The sequence below is a fragment of the Amia ocellicauda genome, unplaced genomic scaffold (assembly GCF_036373705.1).
Source record: "Amia ocellicauda isolate fAmiCal2 unplaced genomic scaffold, fAmiCal2.hap1 HAP1_SCAFFOLD_73, whole genome shotgun sequence".
NCBI classification, from domain to species: Eukaryota; Metazoa; Chordata; class Actinopteri; order Amiiformes; family Amiidae; genus Amia; species Amia ocellicauda.
In genome coordinates this window covers 257533-284698 of record NW_027103000.1, presented here as the reverse complement: position 1 = coordinate 284698, position 27166 = coordinate 257533, and the positions used below count along the sequence as shown (strand labels likewise).

At 43.5% G+C, this 27166-nt stretch overlaps 23 non-coding genes across 23 annotated transcripts; all 23 read left to right on the top strand.

Annotated features, from left to right (window-relative positions):
- The first annotated feature begins 611 nt into the window (after positions 1–611).
- On the top strand, positions 612–730 carry LOC136742003 (5S ribosomal RNA). Its single transcript, XR_010814637.1, has one exon. It is a non-coding gene; the product is annotated as a 5S ribosomal RNA (ribosomal RNA).
- Positions 731–1796: 1066 nt separating this feature from the next.
- On the top strand, positions 1797–1915 carry LOC136741926 (5S ribosomal RNA). The gene has a single exon (XR_010814562.1). It is a non-coding gene; the product is annotated as a 5S ribosomal RNA (ribosomal RNA).
- Positions 1916–2973: 1058 nt separating this feature from the next.
- LOC136741925 (5S ribosomal RNA) lies at positions 2974–3092 on the top strand. Its single transcript, XR_010814561.1, has one exon. It is a non-coding gene; the product is annotated as a 5S ribosomal RNA (ribosomal RNA).
- A 1066-nt stretch (positions 3093–4158) lies between these two features.
- On the top strand, positions 4159–4277 carry LOC136741924 (5S ribosomal RNA). Its single transcript, XR_010814560.1, has one exon. It is a non-coding gene; the product is annotated as a 5S ribosomal RNA (ribosomal RNA).
- Positions 4278–5335: 1058 nt separating this feature from the next.
- LOC136741923 (5S ribosomal RNA) lies at positions 5336–5454 on the top strand. Its single transcript, XR_010814559.1, has one exon. It is a non-coding gene; the product is annotated as a 5S ribosomal RNA (ribosomal RNA).
- A 1055-nt stretch (positions 5455–6509) lies between these two features.
- On the top strand, positions 6510–6628 carry LOC136741979 (5S ribosomal RNA). The gene has a single exon (XR_010814613.1). It is a non-coding gene; the product is annotated as a 5S ribosomal RNA (ribosomal RNA).
- A 1066-nt stretch (positions 6629–7694) lies between these two features.
- On the top strand, positions 7695–7813 carry LOC136741922 (5S ribosomal RNA). Its single transcript, XR_010814558.1, has one exon. It is a non-coding gene; the product is annotated as a 5S ribosomal RNA (ribosomal RNA).
- Positions 7814–8879: 1066 nt separating this feature from the next.
- LOC136741921 (5S ribosomal RNA) lies at positions 8880–8998 on the top strand. The gene has a single exon (XR_010814557.1). It is a non-coding gene; the product is annotated as a 5S ribosomal RNA (ribosomal RNA).
- Positions 8999–10056: 1058 nt separating this feature from the next.
- On the top strand, positions 10057–10175 carry LOC136741920 (5S ribosomal RNA). Its single transcript, XR_010814556.1, has one exon. It is a non-coding gene; the product is annotated as a 5S ribosomal RNA (ribosomal RNA).
- Positions 10176–11230: 1055 nt separating this feature from the next.
- Positions 11231–11349, top strand: LOC136742097 (5S ribosomal RNA). The gene has a single exon (XR_010814726.1). It is a non-coding gene; the product is annotated as a 5S ribosomal RNA (ribosomal RNA).
- A 1055-nt stretch (positions 11350–12404) lies between these two features.
- On the top strand, positions 12405–12523 carry LOC136741919 (5S ribosomal RNA). The gene has a single exon (XR_010814555.1). It is a non-coding gene; the product is annotated as a 5S ribosomal RNA (ribosomal RNA).
- A 1066-nt stretch (positions 12524–13589) lies between these two features.
- Positions 13590–13708, top strand: LOC136742132 (5S ribosomal RNA). Its single transcript, XR_010814759.1, has one exon. It is a non-coding gene; the product is annotated as a 5S ribosomal RNA (ribosomal RNA).
- A 1055-nt stretch (positions 13709–14763) lies between these two features.
- On the top strand, positions 14764–14882 carry LOC136742013 (5S ribosomal RNA). Its single transcript, XR_010814647.1, has one exon. It is a non-coding gene; the product is annotated as a 5S ribosomal RNA (ribosomal RNA).
- A 1066-nt stretch (positions 14883–15948) lies between these two features.
- Positions 15949–16066, top strand: LOC136742226 (5S ribosomal RNA). Its single transcript, XR_010814850.1, has one exon. It is a non-coding gene; the product is annotated as a 5S ribosomal RNA (ribosomal RNA).
- Positions 16067–17132: 1066 nt separating this feature from the next.
- LOC136742183 (5S ribosomal RNA) lies at positions 17133–17251 on the top strand. Its single transcript, XR_010814808.1, has one exon. It is a non-coding gene; the product is annotated as a 5S ribosomal RNA (ribosomal RNA).
- Positions 17252–18307: 1056 nt separating this feature from the next.
- Positions 18308–18426, top strand: LOC136742194 (5S ribosomal RNA). The gene has a single exon (XR_010814819.1). It is a non-coding gene; the product is annotated as a 5S ribosomal RNA (ribosomal RNA).
- Positions 18427–19481: 1055 nt separating this feature from the next.
- On the top strand, positions 19482–19600 carry LOC136742212 (5S ribosomal RNA). The gene has a single exon (XR_010814837.1). It is a non-coding gene; the product is annotated as a 5S ribosomal RNA (ribosomal RNA).
- Positions 19601–20655: 1055 nt separating this feature from the next.
- Positions 20656–20774, top strand: LOC136741918 (5S ribosomal RNA). The gene has a single exon (XR_010814554.1). It is a non-coding gene; the product is annotated as a 5S ribosomal RNA (ribosomal RNA).
- A 1066-nt stretch (positions 20775–21840) lies between these two features.
- Positions 21841–21959, top strand: LOC136741916 (5S ribosomal RNA). The gene has a single exon (XR_010814552.1). It is a non-coding gene; the product is annotated as a 5S ribosomal RNA (ribosomal RNA).
- A 1055-nt stretch (positions 21960–23014) lies between these two features.
- Positions 23015–23133, top strand: LOC136742179 (5S ribosomal RNA). Its single transcript, XR_010814804.1, has one exon. It is a non-coding gene; the product is annotated as a 5S ribosomal RNA (ribosomal RNA).
- A 1066-nt stretch (positions 23134–24199) lies between these two features.
- Positions 24200–24318, top strand: LOC136741993 (5S ribosomal RNA). The gene has a single exon (XR_010814627.1). It is a non-coding gene; the product is annotated as a 5S ribosomal RNA (ribosomal RNA).
- Positions 24319–25383: 1065 nt separating this feature from the next.
- Positions 25384–25502, top strand: LOC136742124 (5S ribosomal RNA). The gene has a single exon (XR_010814752.1). It is a non-coding gene; the product is annotated as a 5S ribosomal RNA (ribosomal RNA).
- Positions 25503–26568: 1066 nt separating this feature from the next.
- On the top strand, positions 26569–26687 carry LOC136741992 (5S ribosomal RNA). Its single transcript, XR_010814626.1, has one exon. It is a non-coding gene; the product is annotated as a 5S ribosomal RNA (ribosomal RNA).
- Positions 26688–27166: the final 479 nt, after the last annotated feature.

Genomic DNA, 27166 nt, shown 5'->3' with positions numbered 1-27166 from the left:
TGATGATGGACTACCCGACTCGCCAATAATATTGGGTTCTGGTGTATTGAAGTACAGGAGCTGCTGGATTTGTGTGTTTTCTTACCCCCTCACCATAGTTTGTCAAATGTTTAAACAACTGAACTTATATTCAAGGTTTGTTTCTCTTCATATGTTTTACTGGTTTACATTTGTCTCAGCAACCTGTTGAATGATTCTTCTGCTTTCAAAACAAAATGACAACAGGATGAATGCACACACTTGAAAATACAATACATGCAATGTTATGCATCATAGTGATGCAACCTCCTTTCAGTTTCATACTGCATGTCAATTGAAATCCTTACTGAAATGCACACCTTCTCAAGATTGCGCTTGACTGGCGTGTCAGGCACTCAATTACAGCTGTTTTATCAAGACAATGTGTTCGTTTTGTAATATATAGTTCCGGTCTGGTGTGGCACCCCAGCTAACGCACAACGTTGCCACAACGTTTCGTGTTAGCAGGGACTGTCTGCGGCGCGCTGGTGTGTCCCGGACTTTAGAGTAGAGAGACAGTTCAATTGCAAGTATGAGCGGCAGAAACGGATATTGCCTTCCCTTTAAGTAGAGCGTCAGGGACAGCCTCCCTGGCTTACGGCCATACTAGCCTGAATACGCCCGATCTCATCCGATCTCGGAAGCTAAGCAGGCTCGGGCCTGGTCAGTACTTGGATGGGAGACCGCCTTGGAATACCAGGTGCTGTAAGCTTTTGCATCTTTTACACACCAGAGGGCGACAAATCACGAGTTTTAACTTTGGATACACGCAATTTCATCATTATTTCAGATTTGACTTCCCCAAATACACAGGCATACAATAGATCTTGTTCTCCAACGTAAACGGTCCCTAGTAACTAGTGTACATTCGTAAATAAATTGAGCATCATGGCTAGAAGTGACTAAATGTTGCCTAATCTTTCTCATCGAGAAATGACACAATTACAGCAACACAAAAAGGAACTCCACCGGACAAAGTTCAGTGCTCACAAGGAGCCTCATTCAACACACACGGTTCCATTCCCATTCATGCAAAGCACGAAAGTGTAAAACTTGGGACAATACTTGAGAGCAAAGATCACATTCAATCTCATTCAAGGCACGGATGTGAATGCAACGGGATGAAATTACTGAAATGATGCCTGCCCTCGAACTGTGATGATGGACTACCCGACTCGCCAATAATATTGGGTTCTGGTGTATTGAAATACAGGAGCTGCTGGATTTGTGTGTTTTCTTACCCCCTCACCATAGTTTGTCAAATGTTTAAACAACTGAACTTATATTCAAGGTTTGTTTCTCTTCATATGTTTTACTGGTTTACATTTGTCTCAGCAACCTGTTGAATGATTCTTCTGCTTTCAAAACAAAATGACAACAGGATGAATGCACACACTTGAAAATACAATACATGCAATGTTATGCATCATAGTGATGCAACCTCCTTTCAGTTTCATACTGCATGTCAATTGAAATCCTTACTGAAATGCACACCTTCTCAAGATTGCGCTTGACTGGCGTGTCAGGCACTCAATTACAGCTGTTTTATCAAGACAATGTGTTCGTTTTGTAATATATAGTTCCGGTCTGGTGTGGCACCCCAGCTAACGCACAACGTTGCCACAATGTTGCCACAACGTGGCGTGTTAGCAGGGACTATCTGCGGCGCGCTGCTGTGTCCCGGGCTTTAGAGTAGAGAGACAGTTCAACTGTAAGTATGAACGGCAGAAACGGATATTGCCTTCCCTTTAAGTAGAGCGTCAGGGACAGCCTTTCTGGCTTACGGCCATACTAGCCTGAATACGCCCGATCTCGTCCGATCTCGGAAGCTAAGCAGGCTCGGGCCTGGTCAGTACTTGGATGGGAGACCGCCTGGGAATACCAGGTGCTGTAAGCTTTTGCATCTTTTACACACCAGAGGGCGACAAATCACGAGTTTTAACTTTGGATACACGCAATTTCATCATTATTTCAGATTTGACTTCCCCAAATACACAGGCATACAATAGATCTTGTTCTCCAACGTAAACGGTCCCTAGTAACTAGGGTACATTCATAAATAAATTGAGCATCATGGCTAGAAGTGACTAAATGTTGCCTAATCTTTCTCATCGAGAAATGACACAATTACAGCAACACAAAAAGGAACTCCACCGGACAAAGTTCAGTGCTCACAAGGAGCCTCATTCAACACACACGGTTCCATTCCCATTCATGCAAAGCACGAAAGTGTAAAACTTGGGAACATACTTGAGAGCAAAGATCACATTCAATCTCATTCAAGGCACGGATGTGAATGCAACGGGATGAAATTACTGAAATGATGCCTGCCCTCGAACTGTGATGATGGACTACCCGACTCGCCAATAATATTGGGTTCTGGTGTATTGAAATACAGGAGCTGCTGGATTTGTGTGTTTTCTTACCCCCTCACCATAGTTTGTCAAATGTTTAAACAACTGAACTTATATTCAAGGTTTGTTTCTCTTCATATGTTTTACTGGTTTACATTTGTCTCAGCAACCTCAGCAAAAATGATTCTTGTACTTTCAAAACAAAATGACAACAGGATGAATGCACACACTTGAAAATACAATACATGCAATGTTATGCATCATAGTGATGCAACCTCCTTTCAGTTTCATACTGCATGTCAATTGAAATCCTTACTGAAATGCACACCTTCTCAAGATTGCGCTTGACTGGCGTGTCAGGCACTCAATTACAGCTGTTTTATCAAGACAATGTGTTCGTTTTGTAATATATAGTTCCGGTCTGGTGTGGCACCCCAGCTAACGCACAACGTTGCCACAACGTTTCGTGTTAGCAGGGACTGTCTGCGGCGCGCTGGTGTGTCCCGGACTTTAGAGTAGAGAGACAGTTCAACTGCAAGTATGAGCGGCAGAAACGGATATTGCCTTCCCTTTAAGTAGAGCGTCAGGGACAGCCTCCCTGGCTTACGGCCATACTAGCCTGAATACGCCCGATCTCGTCCGATCTCGGAAGCTAAGCAGGCTCGGGCCTGGTCAGTACTTGGATGGGAGACCGCCTGGGAATACCAGGTGCTGTAAGCTTTTGCATCTTTTACACACCAGAGGGCGACAAATCACGAGTTTTAACTTTGGATACACGCAATTTCATCATTATTTCAGATTTGACTTCCCCAAATACACAGGCATACAATAGATCTTGTTCTCCAACGTAAACGGTCCCTAGTAACTAGGGTACATTCGTAAATAAATTGAGCATCATGGCTAGAAGTGACTAAATGTTGCCTAATCTTTCTCATCGAGAAATTACACAATTACAGCAACACAAAAAGGAACTCCACCGGACAAAGTTCAGTGCTCACAAGGAGCCTCATTCAACACACACGGTTCCATTCCCATTCATGCAAAGCACGAAAGTGTAAAACTTGGGAACATACTTGAGAGCAAAGATCACATTCAATCTCATTCAAGGCACGGATGTGAATGCAACGGGATGAAATTACTGAAATGATGCCTGCCCTCGAACTGTGATGATGGACTACCCGACTCGCCAATAATATTGGGTTCTGGTGTATTGAAATACAGGAGCTGCTGGATTTGTGTGTTTTCTTACCCCCTCACCATAGTTTGTCAAATGTTTAAACAACTGAACTTATATTCAAGGTTTGTTTCTCTTCATATGTTTTACTGGTTTACATTTGTCTCAGCAACCTGTTGAATGATTCTTCTGCTTTCAAAACAAAATGACAACAGGATGAATGCACACACTTGAAAATACAATACATGCAATGTTATGCATCATAGTGATGCAACCTCCTTTCAGTTTCATACTGCATGTCAATTGAAATCCTTACTGAAATGCACACCTTCTCAAGATTGCGCTTGACTGGCGTGTCAGGCACTCAATTACAGCTGTTTTATCAAGACAATGTGTTCGTTTTGTAATATATAGTTCCGGTCTGGTGTGGCACCCCAGCTAACGCACAACGTTGCCACAATGTTGCCACAACGTGGCGTGTTAGCAGGGACTATCTGCGGCGCGCTGCTGTGTCCCGGGCTTTAGAGTAGAGAGACAGTTCAACTGTAAGTATGAACGGCAGAAACGGATATTGCCTTCCCTTTAAGTAGAGCGTCAGGGACAGCCTTTCTGGCTTACGGCCATACTAGCCTGAATACGCCCGATCTCGTCCGATCTCGGAAGCTAAGCAGGCTCGGGCCTGGTCAGTACTTGGATGGGAGACCGCCTGGGAATACCAGGTGCTGTAAGCTTTTGCATCTTTTACACACCAGAGGGCGACAAATCACGAGTTTTAACTTTGGATACACGCAATTTCATCATTATTTCAGATTTGACTTCCCCAAATACACAGGCATACAATAGATCTTGTTCTCCAACGTAAACGGTCCCTAGTAACTAGGGTACATTCATAAATAAATTGAGCATCATGGCTAGAAGTGACTAAATGTTGCCTAATCTTTCTCATCGAGAAATGACACAATTACAGCAACACAAAAAAGAACTCCACCGGACAAAGTTCAGTGCTCACAAGGAGCCTCATTCAACACACACGGTTCCATTCCCATTCATGCAAAGCACGAAAGTGTAAAACTTGGGAACATACTTGAGAGCAAAGATCACATTCAATCTCATTCAAGGCACGGATGTGAATGCAACGGGATGAAATTACTGAAATGATGCCTGCCCTCGAACTGTGATGATGGACTACCCGACTCGCCAATAATATTGGGTTCTGGTGTATTGAAATACAGGAGCTGCTGGATTTGTGTGTTTTCTTACCCCCTCACCATAGTTTGTCAAATGTTTAAACAACTGAACTTATATTCAAGGTTTGTTTCTCTTCATATGTTTTACTGGTTTACATTTGTCTCAGCAACCTCAGCAAAAATGATTCTTCTACTTTCAAAACAAAATGACAACAGGATGAATGCACACACTTGAAAATACAATACATGCAATGTTATGCATCATAGTGATGCAACCTCCTTTCAGTTTCATACTGCATGTCAATTGAAATCCTTACTGAAATGCACACCTTCTCAAGATTGCGCTTGACTGGCGTGTCAGGCACTCAATTACAGCTGTTTTATCAAGACAATGTGTTCGTTTTGTAATATATAGTTCCGGTCTGGTGTGGCACCCCAGCTAACGCACAACGTTGCCACAACGTTTCGTGTTAGCAGGGACTGTCTGCGGCGCGCTGGTGTGTCCCGGACTTTAGAGTAGAGAGACAGTTCAACTGCAAGTATGAGCGGCAGAAACGGATATTGCCTTCCCTTTAAGTAGAGCGTCAGGGACAGCCTCCCTGGCTTACGGCCATACTAGCCTGAATACGCCCGATCTCGTCCGATCTCGGAAGCTAAGCAGGCTCGGGCCTGGTCAGTACTTGGATGGGAGACCGCCTGGGAATACCAGGTGCTGTAAGCTTTTGCATCTTTTACACACCAGAGGGCGACAAATCACGAGTTTTAACTTTGGATACACGCAATTTCATCATTATTTCAGATTTGACTTCCCCAAATACACAGGCATACAATAGATCTTGTTCTCCAACGTAAACGGTCCCTAGTAACTAGGGTACATTCGTAAATAAATTGAGCATCATGGCTAGAAGTGACTAAATGTTGCCTAATCTTTCTCATCGAGAAATTACACAATTACAGCAACACAAAAAGGAACTCCACCGGACAAAGTTCAGTGCTCACAAGGAGCCTCATTCAACACACACGGTTCCATTCCCATTCATGCAAAGCACGAAAGTGTAAAACTTGGGAACATACTTGAGAGCAAAGATCACATTCAATCTCATTCAAGGCACGGATGTGAATGCAACGGGATGAAATTACTGAAATGATGCCTGCCCTCGAACTGTGATGATGGACTACCCGACTCGCCAATAATATTGGGTTCTGGTGTATTGAAATACAGGAGCTGCTGGATTTGTGTGTTTTCTTACCCCCTCACCATAGTTTGTCAAATGTTTAAACAACTGAACTTATATTCAAGGTTTGTTTCTCTTCATATGTTTTACTGGTTTACATTTGTCTCAGCAACCTGTTGAATGATTCTTCTGCTTTCAAAACAAAATGACAACAGGATGAATGCACACACTTGAAAATACAATACATGCAATGTTATGCATCATAGTGATGCAACCTCCTTTCAGTTTCATACTGCATGTCAATTGAAATCCTTACTGAAATGCACACCTTCTCAAGATTGCGCTTGACTGGCGTGTCAGGCACTCAATTACAGCTGTTTTATCAAGACAATGTGTTCGTTTTGTAATATATAGTTCCGGTCTGGTGTGGCACCCCAGCTAACGCACAACGTTGCCACAACGTTTCGTGTTAGCAGGGACTGTCTGCGGCGCGCTGGTGTGTCCCGGACTTTAGAGTAGAGAGACAGTTCAACTGCAAGTATGAGCGGCAGAAACGGATATTGCCTTCCCTTTAAGTAGAGCGTCAGGGACAGCCTCCCTGGCTTACGGCCATACTAGCCTGAATACGCCCGATCTCGTCCGATCTCGGAAGCTAAGCAGGCTCGGGCCTGGTCAGTACTTGGATGGGAGACCACCTGGGAAAACCAGGTGCTGTAAGCTTTTGCATCTTTTACACACCAGAGGGCGACAAATCACGAGTTTTAACTTTGGATACACGCAATTTCATCATTATTTCAGATTTGACTTCCCCAAATACACAGGCATACAATAGATCTTGTTCTCCAACGTAAACGGTCCCTAGTAACTAGGGTACATTCGTAAATAAATTGAGCATCATGGCTAGAAGTGACTAAATGTTGCCTAATCTTTCTCATCGAGAAATGACACAATTACAGCAACACAAAAAGGAACTCCACCGGACAGAGTTCAGTGCTCACAAGGAGCCTCATTCAACACACACGGTTCCATTCCCATTCATGCAAAGCACGAAAGTGTAAAACTTGGGAACATACTTGAGAGCAAAGATCACATTCAATCTCATTCAAGGCACGGATGTGAATGCAACGGGATGAAATTACTGAAATGATGCCTGCCCTCGAACTGTGATGATGGACTACCCGACTCGCCAATAATATTGGGTTCTGATGTATTGAAATACAGGAGCTGCTGGATTTGTGTGTTTTCTTACCCCCTCACCATAGTTTGTCAAATGTTTAAACAACTGAACTTATATTCAAGGTTTGTTTCTCTTCATATGTTTTACTGGTTTACATTTGTCTCAGCAACCTGTTGAATGATTCTTCTGCTTTCAAAACAAAATGACAACAGGATGAATGCACACACTTGAAAATACAATACATGCAATGTTATGCATCATAGTGATGCAACCTCCTTTCAGTTTCATACTGCATGTCAATTGAAATCCTTACTGAAATGCACACCTTCTCAAGATTGCGCTTGACTGGCGTGTCAGGCACTCAATTACAGCTGTTTTATCAAGAGAATGTGTTCGTTTTGTAATATATAGTTCCGGTCTGGTGTGGCACCCCAGCTAACGCACAACGTTGCCACAATGTTGCCACAACGTGGCGTGTTATCAGGGACTGTCTGCGGCGCGCTGGTGTGTCCCGGGCTTTAGAGTAGAGAGACAGTTCAACTGTAAGTATGAACGGCAGAAACGGATATTGCCTTCCCTTTAAGTAGAGCGTCAGGGACAGCCTCCCTGGCTTACGGCCATACTAGCCTGAATACGCCCGATCTCGTCCGATCTCGGAAGCTAAGCAGGCTCGGGCCTGGTCAGTACTTGGATGGGAGACCGCCTGGGAATACCAGGTGCTGTAAGCTTTTGCATCTTTTACACACCAGAGGGCGACAAATCACGAGTTTTAACTTTGGATACACGCAATTTCATCATTATTTCAGATTTGACTTCCCCAAATACACAGGCATACAATAGATCTTGTTCTCCAACGTAAACGGTCCCTAGTAACTAGGGTACATTCATAAATAAATTGAGCATCATGGCTAGAAGTGACTAAATGTTGCCTAATCTTTCTCATCGAGAAATGACACAATTACAGCAACACAAAAAGGAACTCCACCGGACAAAGTTCAGTGCTCACAAGGAGCCTCATTCAACACACACGGTTCCATTCCCATTCATGCAAAGCACGAAAGTGTAAAACTTGGGAACATACTTGAGAGCAAAGATCACATTCAATCTCATTCAAGGCACGGATGTGAATGCAACGGGATGAAATTACTGAAATGATGCCTGCCCTCGAACTGTGATGATGGACTACCCGACTCGCCAATAATATTGGGTTCTGGTGTATTGAAATACAGGAGCTGCTGGATTTGTGTGTTTTCTTACCCCCTCACCATAGTTTGTCAAATGTTTAAACAACTGAACTTATATTCAAGGTTTGTTTCTCTTCATATGTTTTACTGGTTTACATTTGTCTCAGCAACCTGTTGAATGATTCTTCTGCTTTCAAAACAAAATGACAACAGGATGAATGCACACACTTGAAAATACAATACATGCAATGTTATGCATCATAGTGATGCAACCTCCTTTCAGTTTCATACTGCATGTCAATTGAAATCCTTACTGAAATGCACACCTTCTCAAGATTGCGCTTGACTGGCGTGTCAGGCACTCAATTACAGCTGTTTTATCAAGAGAATGTGTTCGTTTTGTAATATATAGTTCCGGTCTGGTGTGGCACCCCAGCTAACGCACAACGTTGCCACAATGTTGCCACAACGTGGCGTGTTATCAGGGACTGTCTGCGGCGCGCTGGTGTGTCCCGGGCTTTAGAGTAGAGAGACAGTTCAACTGTAAGTATGAACGGCAGAAACGGATATTGCCTTCCCTTTAAGTAGAGCGTCAGGGACAGCCTCCCTGGCTTACGGCCATACTAGCCTGAATACGCCCGATCTCGTCCGATCTCGGAAGCTAAGCAGGCTCGGGCCTGGTCAGTACTTGGATGGGAGACCGCCTGGGAATACCAGGTGCTGTAAGCTTTTGCATCTTTTACACACCAGAGGGCGACAAATCACGAGTTTTAACTTTGGATACACGCAATTTCATCATTATTTCAGATTTGACTTCCCCAAATACACAGGCATACAATAGATCTTGTTCTCCAACGTAAACGGTCCCTAGTAACTAGGGTACATTCATAAATAAATTGAGCATCATGGCTAGAAGTGACTAAATGTTGCCTAATCTTTCTCATCGAGAAATGACACAATTACAGCAACACAAAAAGGAACTCCACCGGACAAAGTTCAGTGCTCACAAGGAGCCTCATTCAACACACACGGTTCCATTCCCATTCATGCAAAGCACGAAAGTGTAAAACTTGGGAACATACTTGAGAGCAAAGATCACATTCAATCTCATTCAAGGCACGGATGTGAATGCAACGGGATGAAATTACTGAAATGATGCCTGCCCTCGAACTGTGATGATGGACTACCCGACTCGCCAATAATATTGGGTTCTGGTGTATTGAAATACAGGAGCTGCTGGATTTGTGTGTTTTCTTACCCCCTCACCATAGTTTGTCAAATGTTTAAACAACTGAACTTATATTCAAGGTTTGTTTCTCTTCATATGTTTTACTGGTTTACATTTGTCTCAGCAACCTCAGCAAAAATGATTCTTCTACTTTCAAAACAAAATGACAACAGGATGAATGCACACACTTGAAAATACAATACATGCAATGTTATGCATCATAGTGATGCAACCTCCTTTCAGTTTCATACTGCATGTCAATTGAAATCCTTACTGAAATGCACACCTTCTCAAGATTGCGCTTGACTGGCGTGTCAGGCACTCAATTACAGCTGTTTTATCAAGACAATGTGTTCGTTTTGTAATATATAGTTCCGGTCTGGTGTGGCACCCCAGCTAACGCACAACGTTGCCACAACGTTTCGTGTTAGCAGGGACTGTCTGCGGCGCGCTGGTGTGTCCCGGACTTTAGAGTAGAGAGACAGTTCAACTGCAAGTATGAGCGGCAGAAACGGATATTGCCTTCCCTTTAAGTAGAGCGTCAGGGACAGCCTCCCTGGCTTACGGCCATACTAGCCTGAATACGCCCGATCTCGTCCGATCTCGGAAGCTAAGCAGGCTCGGGCCTGGTCAGTACTTGGATGGGAGACCGCCTGGGAATACCAGGTGCTGTAAGCTTTTGCATCTTTTACACACCAGAGGGCGACAAATCACGAGTTTTAACTTTGGATACTCGCAATTTCATCATTATTTCAGATTTGACTTCCCCAAATACACAGGCATACAATAGATCTTGTTCTCCAACGTAAACGGTCCCTAGTAACTAGGGTACATTCGTAAATAAATTGAGCATCATGGCTAGAAGTGACTAAATGTTGCCTAATCTTTCTCATCGAGAAATTACACAATTACAGCAACACAAAAAGGAACTCCACCGGACAAAGTTCAGTGCTCACAAGGAGCCTCATTCAACACACACGGTTCCATTCCCATTCATGCAAAGCACGAAAGTGTAAAACTTGGGAACATACTTGAGAACAAAGATCACATTCAATCTCATTAAAGGCACGGATGTGAATGCAACGGGATGAAATTACTGAAATGATGCCTGCCCTCGAACTGTGATGATGGACTACCCGACTCGCCAATAATATTGGGTTCTGGTGTATTGAAATACAGGAGCTGCTGGATTTGTGTGTTTTCTTACCCCCTCACCATAGTTTGTCAAATGTTTAAACAACTGAACTTATATTCAAGGTTTGTTTCTCTTCATATGTTTTACTGGTTTACATTTGTCTCAGCAACCTGTTGAATGATTCTTCTGCTTTCAAAACAAAATGACAACAGGATGAATGCACACACTTGAAAATACAATACATGCAATGTTATGCATCATAGTGATGCAACCTCCTTTCAGTTTCATACTGCATGTCAATTGAAATCCTTACTGAAATGCACACCTTCTCAAGATTGCGCTTGACTGGCGTGTCAGGCACTCAATTACAGCTGTTTTATCAAGACAATGTGTTCGTTTTGTAATATATAGTTCCGGTCTGGTGTGGCACCCCAGCTAACGCACAACGTTGCCACAACGTTTCGTGTTAGCAGGGACTGTCTGCGGCGCGCTGGTGTGTCCCGGACTTTAGAGTAGAGAGACAGTTCAACTGCAAGTATGAGCGGCAGAAACGGATATTGCCTTCTCTTTAAGTAGAGCGTCAGGGACAGCCTCCCTGGCTTAGGGCCATACTAGCCTGAATACGCCCGATCTCGTCCGATCTCGGAAGCTAAGCAGGCTCGGGCCTGGTCAGTACTTGGATGGGAGACCGCCTGGGAATACCAGGTGCTGTAAGCTTTTGCATCTTTTACACACCAGAGGGCGACAAATCACGAGTTTTAACTTTGGATACACGCAATTTCATCATTATTTCAGATTTGACTTCCCCAAATACACAGGCATACAATAGATCTTGTTCTCCAACGTAAACGGTCCCTAGTAACTAGGGTACATTCGTAAATAAATTGAGCATCATGGCTAGAAGTGACTAAATGTTGCCTAATCTTTCTCATCGAGAAATGACACAATTACAGCAACACAAAAAGGAACTCCACCGGACAAAGTTCAGTGCTCACAAGGAGCCTCATTCAACACACACGGTTCCATTCCCATTCATGCAAAGCACGAAAGTGTAAAACTTGGGAACATACTTGAGAGCAAAGATCACATTCAATCTCATTCAAGGCACGGATGTGAATGCAACGGGATGAAATTACTGAAATGATGCCTGCCCTCGAACTGTGATGATGGACTACCCGACTCGCCAATAATATTGGGTTCTGGTGTATTGAAATACAGGAGCTGCTGGATTTGTGTGTTTTCTTACCCCCTCACCATAGTTTGTCAAATGTTTAAACAACTGAACTTATATTCAAGGTTTGTTTCTCTTCATATGTTTTACTGGTTTACATTTGTCTCAGCAACCTGTTGAATGATTCTTCTGCTTTCAAAACAAAATGACAACAGGATGAATGCACACACTTGAAAATACAATACATGCAATGTTATGCATCATAGTGATGCAACCTCCTTTCAGTTTCATACTGCATGTCAATTGAAATCCTTACTGAAATGCACACCTTCTCAAGATTGCGCTTGACTGGCGTGTCAGGCACTCAATTACAGCTGTTTAATCAAGACAATGTGTTCGTTTTGTAATATATAGTTCCGGTCTGGTGTGGCACCCCAGCTAACGCACAACGTTGCCACAACGTTTCGTGTTAGCAGGGACTGTCTGCGGCGCGCTGGTGTGTCCCGGACTTTAGAGTAGAGAGACAGTTCAATTGCAAGTATGAGCGGAAGAAACGGATATTGCCTTCCCTTTAAGTAGAGCGTCAGGGACAGCCTCCCTGGCTTACGGCCATACTAGCCTGAATACGCCCGATCTCGTCCGATCTCGGAAGCTAAGCAGGCTCGGGCCTGGTCAGTACTTGGATGGGAGACCGCCTGGGAATACCAGGTGCTGTAAGCTTTTGCATCTTTTACACACCAGAGGGCGACAAATCACGAGTTTTAACTTTGGATACACGCAATTTCATCATTATTTCAGATTTGACTTCCCCAAATACACAGGCATAGAATAGATCTTGTTCTCCAACGTAAACGATCCCTAGTAACTAGTGTACATTCGTAAATAAATTGAGCATCATGGCTAGAAGTGACTAAATGTTGCCTAATCTTTCTCATCGAGAAATGACACAATTACAGCAACACAAAAAGGAACTCCACCGGACAAAGTTCAGTGCTCACAAGGAGCCTAATTCAACACACACGGTTCCATTCCCATTCATGCAAAGCACGAAAGTGTAAAACTTGGGAAAATACTTGAGAGCAAAGATCACATTCAATCTCATTCAAGGCACGGATGTGAATGCAACGGGATGAAATTACTGAAATGATGCCTGCCCTCGAACTGTGATGATGGACTACCCGACTCGCCAATAATATTGGGTTCTGGTGTATTGAAATACAGGAGCTGCTGGATTTGTGTGTTTTCTTACCCACTCACCATAGTTTGTCAAATGTTTAAACAACTGAACTTATATTCAAGGTTTGTTTCTCTTCATATGTTTTACTGGTTTACATTTGTCTCAGCAACCTGTTGAATGATTCTTCTGCTTTCAAAACAAAATGACAACAGGATGAATGCACACACTTGAAAATACAATACATGCAATGTTATGCATCATAGTGATGCAACCTCCTTTCAGTTTCATACTGCATGTCAATTGAAATCCTTACTGAAATGCACACCTTCTCAAGATTGCGCTTGACTGGCGTGTCAGGCACTCAATTACAGCTGTTTTATCAAGAGAATGTGTTCGTTTTGTAATATATAGTTCCGGTCTGGTGTGGCACCCCAGCTAACGCACAACGTTGCCACAATGTTGCCACAACGTGGCGTGTTAGCAGGGACTGTCTGCGGCGTGCTGGTGTGTCCCGGGCTTTAGAGTAGAGAGACAGTTCAACTGTAAGTATGAACGGCAGAAACGGATATTGCCTTCCCTTTAAGTAGAGCGTCAGGGACAGCCTCCCTGGCTTACGGCCATACTAGCCTGAATACGCCCGATCTCGTCCGATCTCAGAAGCTAAGCAGGCTCGGGCCTGGTCAGTACTTGGATGGGAGACCGCCTGGGAATACCAGGTGCTGTAAGCTTTTGCATCTTTTACACACCAGAGGGCGACAAATCACAAGTTTTAACTTTGGATACACGCAATTTCATCATTATTTCAGATTTGACTTCCCCAAATACACAGGCATACAATAGATCTTGTTCTCCAACGTAAACGGTCCCTAGTAACTAGGGTACATTCGTAAATAAATTGAGCATCATGGCTAGAAGTGACTAAATGTTGCCTAATCTTTCTCATCGAGAAATGACACAATTACAGCAACACAAAAAGGAACTCCACCGGACAAAGTTCAGTGCTCACAAGGAGCTTCATTCAACACACACGGTTCCATTCCCATTCATGCAAAGCACGAAAGTGTAAAACTTGGGAACATACTTGAGAGCAAAGATCACATTCAATCTCATTCAAGGCACGGATGTGAATGCAACGGGATGAAATTACTGAAATGATGCCTGCCCTCGAACTGTGATGATGGACTACCCGACTCGCCAATAATATTGGGTTCTGGTGTATTGAAATACAGGAGCTGCTGGATTTGTGTGTTTTCTTACCCCCTCACCATAGTTTGTCAAATGTTTAAACAACTGAACTTATATTCAAGGTTTGTTTCTCTTCATATGTTTTACTGGTTTACATTTGTCTCAGCAACCTGTTGAATGATTCTTCTGCTTTCAAAACAAAATGACAACAGGATGAATGCACACACTTGAAAATACAATACATGCAATGTTATGCATCATAGTGATGCAACCTCCTTTCAGTTTCATACTGCATGTCAATTGAAATCCTTACTGAAATGCACACCTTCTCAAGATTGCGCTTGACTGGCGTGTCAGGCACTCAATTACAGCTGTTTTATCAAGACAATGTGTTCGTTTTGTAAAATATAGTTCCGGTCTGGTGTGGCACCCCAGCTAACGCACAACGTTGCCACAACGTTTCGTGTTAGCAGGGACTGTCTGCAGCGTGCTGGTGTGTCCCGGACTTTAGAGTAGAGAGACAGTTCAACTGCAAGTATGAGCGGCAGAAACGGATATTGCCTTCCCTTTAAGTAGAGGGTCAAGGACAGCCTCCCTGGCTTACGGCCATACTAGCCTGAATACGCCCGATCTCGTCCGATCTCGGAAGCCAAGCAGGCTCGGGCCTGGTCAGTACTTGGATGGGAGACCACCTGGGAATACCAGGTGCTGTAAGCTTTTGCATCTTTTACACACCAGAGGGCGACAAATCACGAGTTTTAACTTTGGATACACGCAATTTCATCATTATTTCAGATTTTACTTCCCCAAATACACAGGCATACAATAGATCTTGTTCTCCAACGTAAACGGTCCCTAGTAACTAGGGTACATTCGTAAATAAATTGAGCATCATGGCTAGAAGTGACTAAATGTTGCCTAATCTTTCTCATCGAGAAATGACACAATTACAGCAACACAAAAAGGAACTCCACCGGACAAAGTTCAGTGCTCACAAGGAGCCTCATTCAACACACACGGTTCCATTCCCATTCATGCAAAGCACGAAAGTGTAAAACTTGGGAACATACTTGAGAGCAAAGATCACATTCAATCTCATTCAAGGCACGGATGTGAATGCAACGGGATGAAATTACTGAAATGATGCCTGCCCTCGAACTGTGATGATGGACTACCCGACTCGCCAATAATATTGGGTTCTGGTGTATTGAAATACAGGAGCTGCTGGATTTGTGTGTTTTCTTACCCCCTCACCATAGTTTGTCAAATGTTTAAACAACTGAACTTATATTCAAGGTTTGTTTCTCTTCATATGTTTTACTGGTTTACATTTGTCTCAGCAACCTGTTGAATGATTCTTCTGCTTTCAAAACAAAATGACAACAGGATGAATGCACACACTTGAAAATACAATACATGCAATGTTATGCATCATAGTGATGCAACCTCCTTTCAGTTTCATACTGCATGTCAATTGAAATCCTTACTGAAATGCACACCTTCTCAAGATTGCGCTTGACTGGCGTGTCAGGCACTCAATTACAGCTGTTTAATCAAGACAATGTGTTCGTTTTGTAATATATAGTTCCGGTCTGGTGTGGCACCCCAGCTAACGCACAACGTTGCCACAATGTTGCCACAACGTGGCGTGTTAGCAGGGACTGTCTGCGGCGCGCTGGTGTGTCCCGGGCTTTAGAGTAGAGAGACAGTTCAACTGTAAGTATGAACGGCAGAAACGGATATTGCCTTCCCTTTAAGTAGAGCGTCAGGGACAGCCTCCCTGGCTTACGGCCTACTAGCCTGAATACGCCCGATCTCGTCCGATCTCGGAAGCTAAGCAGGCTCGGGCCTGGTCAGTACTTGGATGGGAGACCGCCTGGGAATACCAGGTGCTGTAAGCTTTTGCATCTTTTACACACCAGAGGGCGACAAATCACGATTTTTAACTTTGGATACACGCAATTTCATCATTATTTCAGATTTGACTTCCCCAAATACACAGGCATACAATAGATCTTGTTCTCCAACGTAAACGGTCCCTAGTAACTAGGGTACATTCGTAAATAAATTGAGCATCATGGCTAGAAGTGACTAAATGTTGCCTAATCTTTCTCATCGAGAAATGACACAATTACAGCAACACAAAAAGGAACTCCACCGGACAAAGTTCAGTGCTCACAAGGAGCCTCATTCAACACACACGGTTCCATTCCCATTCATGCAAAGCACGAAAGTGTAAAACTTGGGAACATACTTGAGAGCAAAGATCACATTCAATCTCATTCAAGGCACGGATGTGAATGCAACGGGATGAAATTACTGAAATGATGCCTGCCCTCGAACTGTGATGATGGACTACCCGACTCGCCAATAATATTGGGTTCTGGTGTATTGAAATACAGGAGCTGCTGGATTTGTGTGTTTTCTTACCCCCTCACCATAGTTTGTCAAATGTTTAAACAACTGAACTTATATTCAAGGTTTGTTTCTCTTCATATGTTTTACTGGTTTACATTTGTCTCAGCAACCTGTTGAATGATTCTTCTGCTTTCAAAACAAAATGACAACAGGATGAATGCACACACTTGAAAATACAATACATGCAATGTTATGCATCATAGTGATGCAACCTCCTTTCAGTTTCATACTGCATGTCAATTGAAATCCTTACTGAAATGCACACCTTCTCAAGATTGCGCTTGACTGGCGTGTCAGGCACTCAATTACAGCTGTTTTATCAAGACAATGTGTTCGTTTTGTAATATATAGTTCCGGTCTGGTGTGGCACCCCAGCTAACGCACAACGTTGCCACAATGTTGCCACAACGTGGCGTGTTAGCAGGGACTGGCTGCGGCGCGCTGGTGTGTCCCGGGCTTTAGAGTAGAGATACAGTTCAACTGCAAGTATGACCGGCAGAAACGGATATTGCCTTCCCTTTAAGTAGAGCGTCAGGGACAGCCTCCCTGGCTTACGGCCATACTAGCCTGAATACGCCCGATCTCGTCCGATCTCGGAAGCCAAGCAGGCTTGGGCCTGGTCATTACTTGGATGGGAGACCGCCTGGGAATACCAGGTGCTGTAAGCTTTTGCACCTTTTACACACCAGAGGGCGACAAATCACGAGTTTTAACTTTGGATACACACAATTTCATCATTATTTCAGATTTTACTTCCCCAAATACACAGGCATACAATAGATCTTGTTCTCCAACGTAAACGGTCCCTAGTAACTAGGGTACATTCGTAAATAAATTGAGCATCATGGCTAGAAGTGACTAAATGTTGCCTAATCTTTCTCATCGAGAAATGACACAATTACAGCAACACAAAAAGGAACTCCACCGGACAAAGTTCAGTGCTCACAAGGAGCCTCATTCAACACACACGGTTCCATTCCCATTCATGCAAAGCACGAAAGTGTAAAACTTGGGAACATACTTGAGAGCAAAGATCACATTCAATCTCATTCACGGCACGGATGTGAATGCAACGGGATGAAATTACTGAAATGATGCCTGCCCTCGAACTGTGATGATGGACTACCCGACACGCCAATAATATTGGGTTCTGGTGTATTGAAATACAGGAGCTGCTGGATTTGTTTGTTTTCTTACCCCCTCACCATAGTTTGTCAAATGTTTAAACAACTGAACTTATATTCAAGGTTTGTTTCTCTTCATATGTTTTACTGGTTTACATTTGTCTCAGCAACCTGTTGAATGATTCTTCTGCTTTCAAAACAAAATGACAACAGGATGACTGCACACACTTGAAAATACAATACATGCAATGTTATGCATCATAGTGATGCAACCTCCTTTCAGTTTCATACTGCATGTCAATTGAAATCCTTACTGAAATGCACACCTTCTCAAGATTTCGCTTGACTGGCGTGTCAGGCACTCAATTACAGCTGTTTTATCAAGACAAATGTGTTCGTTTTGTAAAATATAGTTCCAGTCTGGTGTGGCACCCCAGCTAACGCACAACGTTGCCACAACGTGGCATATTAGCAGGGACTGTCTGCGGCGCGCTGGTGTGTCCCGGGCTTTAGAGTAGAGAGACAGTTCAACTGTAAGTATGTACGGCAGAAACGGATATTGCCTTCCCTTTAAGTAGAGCTTCAGGGACAGCATTCCTGGCTTACGGCCATACTAGCCTGAATACGCCCGATCTCGTCCGATCTAGGAAGCTAAGCAGGCTCGGGCCTGGTCAGTACTTGGATGGGAGACCGCCTGGGAATACCAGGTGCTGTAAGCTTTTGCATCTTTTACACACCAGAGGGCGACAAATCACGAGTTTTAACTTTGGATACACGCAATTTCATCATTATTTCAGATTTGACTTCCCCAAATACACAGGCATACAATAGATCTTGTTCTCCAACGTAAACGGTCCCTAGTAACTAGGGTACATTCGTAAATAAATTGAGCATCATGGCTAGAAGTGACTAAATGTTGCCTAATCTTTCTCATCGAGAAATGACACAATTACAGCAACACAAAAAGGAACTCCACCGGACAAAGTTCAGTGCTCACAAGGAGCCTCATTCAACACACACGGTTCCATTCCCATTCATGCAAAGCACGAAAGTGTAAAACTTGGGAACATACTTGAGAGCAAAGATCACATTCAATCTCATTCAAGGCACGGATGTGAATGCAACGGGATGAAATTACTGAAATGATGCCTGCCCTCGAACTGTGATGATGGACTACCCGACTCGCCAATAATATTGGGTTCTGGTGTATTGAAATACAGGAGCTGCTGGATTTGTGTGTTTTCTTACCCCCTCACCATAGTTTGTCAAATGTTTAAACAACTGAACTTATATTCAAGGTTTGTTTCTCTTCATATGTTTTACTGGTTTACATTTGTCTCAGCAACCTGTTGAATGATTCTTCTGCTTTCAAAACAAAATGACAACAGGATGAATGCACACACTTGAAAATACAATACATGCAATGTTATGCATCATAGTGATGCAACCTCCTTTCAGTTTCATACTGCATGTCAATTGAATTCCTCACTGAAATGCACACCTTCTCAAGATTGCGCTTGACTGGCGTGTCAGGCACTCAATTACAGCTGTATTATCAAGACAATGTGTTCGTTTTGTAAAATATAGTTCCGGTCTGGTGTGGCACCCCAGCTAACGCACAACGTTGCCACAACGTTTCGTGTTAGCAGGGACTGTCTGCGGCGCGCTGGTGTGTCCCGGACTTTAGAGTAGAGAGACAGATCAACTGCAAGTATGAGCGGCAGAAACGGATATTGCCTTCCCTTTAAGTAGAGCGTCAGGGACAGCCTCCCTTGCTTACGACCATACTAGCCTGAATACGCACGATCTCGTCCGATCTCGGAAGCTAAGCAGGCTCGGGCCTGGTCAGTACTTGGATGGGAGACCGCCTGGGAATACCAGGTGCTGTAAGCTTTTTCATCTTTTACACACCAGAGGGCGACAAATCACGAGTTTTAACTTTGGATACACGCAATTTCATCATTATTTCAGATTTGACTTCCCCAAATACACAGGCATACAATAGATCTTGTTCTCCAACGTAAACGGTCCCTAGAAACTAGGGTACATTCGTAAATAAATTCAGCATCATGGCTAGAAGTGACTAAATGTTGCCTAATCTATCTCATCGAGAAATGACACAATTACAGCAACACAAAAAGGAACTCCACCGGACAAAGTTCAGTGCTCACAAGGAGCCTCATTCAACACACACGGTTCCATTCCCATTCATGCAAAGCACGAAAGTGTAAAACTTGGGAACATACTTGAGAGCAAAGATCACATTCAATCTCATTCAAGGCACGGATGTGAATGCAACGGGATGAAATAACTGAAATGATGCCTGCCCTCGAACTGTGATGATGGACTACCCGACTCGCCAATAATATTGGCTTCTGGTGTATTGAAATACAGGAGCTGCTGGATGTGTGTGTTTTCTTTCCCCCTCACCATAGTTTGTCAAATGTTTAAACAACTGAACTTATATTCAAGGTTTGTTTCTCTTCATATGTTTTACTGGTTTACATTTGTCTCAGCAACCTGTTGAATGATTCTTCTGCTTTCAAAACAAAATGACAACAGGATGAATGCACACACTTGAAAATACAATACATGCAATGTTATGCATCATAGTGATGCAACCTCCTTTCAGTTTCATACTGCATGTCAATTGAAATCCTTACTGAAATGCACACCTTCTCAAGATTGCGCTTGACTGGCGTGTCAGGCACTCAATTACAGCTGTTTTATCAAGACAATGTGTTCGTTTTGTAATATATAGTTCCGGTCTGGTGTGGCACCCCAGCTAACGCACAACGTTGCCACAACGTTTCGTGTTAGCAGGGACTGTCTGCGGCGCGCTGGTGTGTCCCGGACTTTAGAGTAGAGAGACAGTTCAACTGCAAGTATGAGCGGCAGAAACGGATATTGCCTTCCCTTTAAGTAGAGCGTCAGGGATAGCCTCCCTGGCTTACGGCCATACTAGCCTGAATACGCCCGATCTCGTCCGATCTCGGAAGCTAAGCAGGCTCGGGCCTGGTCAGTACTTGGATGGGAGACCGCCTGGGAATACCAGGTGCTGTAAGCTTTTGCATCTTTTACACACCAGAGGGCGACAAATCACGAGTTTTAACTTTGGATACACGCAATTTCATCATTATTTCAGATTTGACTTCCCCAAATACACAGGCATACAATAGATCTTGTTCTCCAACGTAAACGGTCCCTAGTAACTAGGGTACATTCGTAAATAAATTGAGCATCATGGCTAGAAGTGACTAAATGTTGCCTAATCTTTCTCATCGAGAAATGACACAATTACAGCAACACAAAAAGGAACTCCACCGGACAAAGTTCAGTGCTCACAAGGAGCCTCATTCAACACACACGGTTCCATTCCCATTCATGCAAAGCACGAAAGTGTAAAACTTGGGAACATACTTGAGAGCAAAGATCACATTCAATCTCATTCAAGGCACGGATGTGAATGCAACGGGATGAAATTACTGAAATGATGCCTGCCCTCGAACTGTGATGATGGACTACCCGACTCGCCAATAATATTGGGTTCTGGTGTATTGAAATACAGGAGCTGCTGGATTTGTGTGTTTTCTTACCCCCTCACCATAGTTTGTCAAATGTTTAAACAACTGAACTTATATTCAAGGTTTGTTTCTCTTCATATGTTTTACTGGTTTACATTTGTCTCAGCAACCTGTTGAATGATTCTTCTGCTTTCAAAACAAAATGACAACAGGATGAATGCACACACTTGAAAATACAATACATGCAATGTTATGCATCATAGTGATGCAACCTCCTTTCAGTTTCATACTGCATGTCAATAGAAATCCTTACTGAAATGCACACCTTCTCAAGATTGCGCTTGACTGGCGTGTCAGGCACTCAATTACAGCTGTTTTATCAAGAGAATGTGTTCGTTTTGTAATATATAGTTCCGGTCTGGTGTGGCACCCCAGCTAACGCACAACGTTGCCACAATGTTGCCACAACGTGGCGTGTTAGCAGGGACTGTCTGCGGCGCGCTGGTGTGTCCCGGGCTTTAGAGTAGAGAGACAGTTCAACTGTAAGTATGAACGGCAGAAACGGATATTGCCTTCCCTTTAAGTAGAGCGTCAGGGACAGCCTTCCTGGCTTACGGCCATACTAGCCTGAATACGCCCGATCTCGTCCGATCTCGGAAGCTAAGCAGGCTCGGGCCTGGTCAGTACTTGGATGGGAGACCGCCTGGGAATACCAGGTGCTGTAAGCTTTTGCATCTTTTACACACCAGAGGGCGACAAATCACGAGTTTTAACTTTGGATACACGCAATTTCATCATTATTTCAGATTTGACTTCCCCAAATACACAGGCATACAATAGATCTTGTTCTCCAAAGTAAACGGTCCCTAGTAACTAGGGTACATTCGTAAATAAATTGAGCATCATGGCTAGAAGTGACTAAATGTTGCCTAATCTTTCTCATCGAGAAATGACACAATTACAGCAACACAAAAAGGAACTCCACCGGACAAAGTTCAGTGCTCACAAGGAGCTTCATTCAACACACACGGTTCCATTCCCATTCATGCAAAGCACGAAAGTGTAAAACTTGGGAACATACTTGAGAGCAAAGATCACATTCAATCTCATTCAAGGCACGGATGTGAATGCAACGGGATGAAATTACTGAAATGATGCCTGCCCTCGAACTGTGATGATGGACTACCCGACTCGCCAATAATATTGGGTTCTGGTGTATTGAAATACAGGAGCTGCTGGATTTGTGTGTTTTCTTACCCCCTCACCATAGTTTGTCAAATGTTTAAACAACTGAACTTATATTCAAGGTTTGTTTCTCTTCATATGTTTTACTGGTTTACATTTGTCTCAGCAACCTGTTGAATGATTCTTCTGCTTTCAAAACAAAATGACAACAGGATGAATGCACACACTTGAAAATACAATACATGCAATGTTATGCATCATAGTGATGCAACCTCCTTTCAGTTTCATACTGCATGTCAATTGAAATCCTTACTGAAATGCACACCTTCTCAAGATTGCGCTTGACTGGCGTGTCAGGCACACAATTACAGCTGTTTTATCAAGACAATGTGTTCGTTTTGTAATATATAGTTCCGGTCTGGTGTGGCACCCCAGCTAACGCACAACGTTGCCACAACGTGGCATGTTAGCAGGGACTGTCTGCGGTGCGCTGGTGTGTCCCGGGCTTTAGAGTAGAGAGACAGTTCAACTGTAAGTATGAACGGCAGAAACGGATATTGCCTTCCCTTTAAGTAGAGCGTCAGGGACAGCCTCCCTGGCTTACGGCCATACTAGCCTGAATACTCCCGATCTCATGAGATCTCGGAAGCCAAGCGGGCTCGGGCCTGGTCAGTACTTGGATGGGAGACCGCCTGGGAATACCAGGTGCTGTAAGCTTTTGCACCTTTTACACACCAGAGGGCGACAAATCACGAGTTTTAACTTTGGATACACGCAATTTCATCATTATTTCAGATTTTACTTCCCCAAATACACAGGCATACAATAGATCTTGTTCTCCAACGTAAACGGTCCCTAGTAACTAGGGTACATTCGTAAATAAATTGAGCATCATGGCTAGAAGTGACTAAATGTTGCCTAATCTTTCTCATCGAGAAATGACACAATTACAGCAACACAAAAAGGAACTCCACCGGACAAAGTTCAGTGCTCACAAGGAGCCTCATTCAACACACACGGTTCCATTCCCATTCATGCAAAGCACGAAAGTGTAAAACTTGGGAACATACTTGAGAGCAAAGATCACATTCAATCTCATTCAAGGCACGGATGTGAATGCAACGGGATGAAATTACTGAAATGATGCCTGCCCTCGAACTGTGATGATGGACAACCCGACTCGCCAATAATATTGGGTTCTGGTGTATTGAAATACAGGAGCTGCTGGATTTGTGTGTTTTCTTACCCCCTCACCATAGTTTGTCAAATGTTTAAACAACTGAACTTATATTCAAGGTTTGTTTCTCTTCATATGTTTTACTGGTTTACATTTGTCTCAGCAACCTGTTGAATGATTCTTCTGCTTTCAAAACAAAATGACAACAGGATGAATGCACACACTTGAAAATACAATACATGCAATGTTATGCATCATAGTGATGCAACCTCCTTTCAGTTTCATACTGCATGTCAATTGAAATCCTTACTGAAATGCACACCTTCTCAAGATTGCGCTTGACTGGCGTGTCAGGCACTCAATTACAGCTGTATTATCAAGACAATGTGTTCGTTTTGTAAAATATAGTTCCGGTCTGGAGTGGCACCCCAGCTTACGCACAACGTTGCCACAACGTTGCCACAACGTGGCGTGTTAGCAGGGACTGTCTGCGGCGCACTGGTGTGTCCCGGGCTTTAGAGTAGAGAGACAGTTCAACTGTAAGTATGATCGGCAGAAACGGATATTGCCTTCCCTTTAAGTAAAGCGTCAGGGACAGCCTCCCTGGCTTACGGCCATACTAGCCTGAATACGCCCGATCTCGTCCGATCTCGGAAGCCAAGCAGGCTTGGGCCTGGTCAGTACTTGGATGGGAGACCGCCTGGGAATACCAGGTGCTGTAAGCTTTTGCACCTTTTACACACCAGAGGGCGACAAATCACGAGTTTTAACTTGGGATACAGACAATTTCATCATTATTTCAGGTTTTACTTCCCCAAATACACAGGCATACAATAGATCTTGTTCTCCAACGTAAACGGTCCCTAGTAACTAGGGTACATTCGTAAATAAATTGAGCATCATGGCTAGAAGTGACTAAATGTTGCCTAATCTTTCTCATCGAGAAATGACACAATTACAGCAACACAAAAAGAACTCCACCGGACAAAGTTCAGTGCTCACAAGGAGCCTCATTCAACACACACGGTTCCATTCCCATTCATGCAAAGCACGAAAGTGTAAAACTTGGGAACATACTTGAGAGCAAAGATCACATTCAATCTCATTCAAGGCACGGATGTGAATGCAACGGGATGAAATTACTGAAATGATGCCTGCCCTCGAACTGTGATGATGGACTACCCGACTCGCCAATAATATTGGGTTCTGGTGTATTGAAATACAGGAGCTGCTGGATTTGTGTGTTTTCTTACCCCCTCACCATAGTTTGTCAAATGTTTAAACAACTGAACTTATATTCAAGGTTTGTTTCTCTTCATATGTTTTACTGGTTTACATTTGTCTCAGCAACCTGTTGAATGATTCTTCTGCTTTCAAAACAAAATGACAACAGGATGAATGCACACACTTGAAAATACAATACATGCAATGTTATGCATCATAGTGATGCAACCTCCTTTCAGTTTCATACTGCATGTCAATTGAAATCCTTACTGAAATGCACACCTTCTCAAGATTGCGCTTGACTGGCGTGTCAGGCACTCAATTACAGCTGTTTTATCAAGACAATGTGTTCGTTTTGTAAAATATAGTTCCGGTCTGGTGTGGCACCCCAGCTAACGCACAACGTTGCCACAACGTTGCCACAACGTGGCGTGTTAGCAGGGACTGTCTGCGGCGCACTGGTGTGTCCCGGGCTTTAGAGTAGAGAGACAGTTCAACTGTAAGTATGAACGGCAGAAACGGATATTGCCATCCCTTTAAGTAGAGCGTCAGGGACAGCCTACCTGGCTTACGGCCATACTAGCCTGAATACGCCCGATCTCGTCCGATCTCGGAAGCCAAGCAGGCTCGGGCCTGGTCAGTACTTGAATGGGAGACCGCCTGGGAATACCAGGTGCTGTAAGCTTTTGCACCTTTTACACACCAGAGGGCGACAAATCACGAGTTTTAACTTTGGATACACACAATTTCATCATTATTTCAGATTTTACTTCCCCAAATACACAGGCATACAATAGATCTTGTTCTCCAACGTAAACGGTCCCTAGTAACTAGGGTACATTCGTAAATAAATTGAGCATCATGGCTAGAAGTGACTAAATGTTGCCTAATCTTTCTCATCGAGAAATGACACAATTACAGCAACACAAAAAGGAACTCCACCGGACAAAGTTCAGTGCTCACAAGGAGCCTCATTCAACACACACGGTTCCATTCCCATTCATGCAAAGCACGAAAGTGTAAAACTTGGGAACATACTTGAGAGCAAAGATCACATTCAATCTCATTCAAGGCACGGATGTGAATGCAACGGGATGAAATTACTGAAATGATGCCTGCCCTCGAACTGTGATGATGGACTACCCGACTCGCCAATAATATTGGGTTCTGGTGTATTGAAATACAGGAGCTGCTGGATTTGTGTGTTTTCTTACCCCCTCACCATAGTTTGTCAAATGTTTAAACAACTGAACTTATATTCAAGGTTTGTTTCTCTTCATATGTTTTACTGGTTTACATTTGTCTCAGCAACCTGTTGAATGATTCTTCTGCTTTCAAAACAAAATGACAACAGGATGAATGCACACACTTGAAAATACAATACATGCAATGTTATGCATCATAGTGATGCAACCTCCTTTCAGTTTCATACTGCATGTCAATTGAAATCCTTACTGAAATGCACACCTTCTCAAGATTGCGCTTGACTGGCGTGTCAGGCACTCAATTACAGCTGTATTATCAAGACAATGTGTTCGTTTTGTAAAATATAGTTCCGGTCTGGTGTGGCACCCCAGCTAACGCACAACGTTGCCACAATGTTGCCACAACGTGGCGTGTTAGCAGGGACTGTCTGCGGCGCACTGGTGTGTCCCGGGCTTTAGAGTAGAGAGACAGTTCAACTGTAAGTATGATCGGCAGAAACGGATATTGCCTTCCCTTTAAGTAGAGCGTCAGGGACAGCCTCCCTGGCTTACGGCCATACTAGCCTGAATACGCCCGATCTCGTCCGATCTCGGAAGCCAAGCAGGCTTGGGCCTGGTCAGTACTTGGATGGGAGACCGCCTGGGAATACCAGGTGCTGTAAGCTTTTGCACCTTTTACACACCAGAGGGCGACAAATCACGAGTTTTAACTTTGGATACACACAATTTCATCATTATTTCAGGTTTTACTTCCCCAAATACACAGGCATACAATAGATCTTGTTCTCCAACGTAAACGGTCCCTAGTAACTAGGGTACATTCGTCAATAAATTGAGCATCATGGCTAGAAGTGACTAAATGTTGCCTAATCTTTCTCATCGAGAAATGACACAATTACAGCAACACAAAAAGAACTCCACCGGACAAAGTTCAGTGCTCACAAGGAGCCTCATTCAACACACATGGTTCCATTCCAATTCATGCAAAGCACGAAAGTGTAAAACTTGGGAACATACTTGAGAGCAAAGATCACATTCAATCTCATTCAAGGCACGGATGTGAATGCATCGGGATGAATTTACTGAAATGATGCCTGCCCTCGAACTGTGATGATGGACTACCCGACTCGCCAATAATATTGGG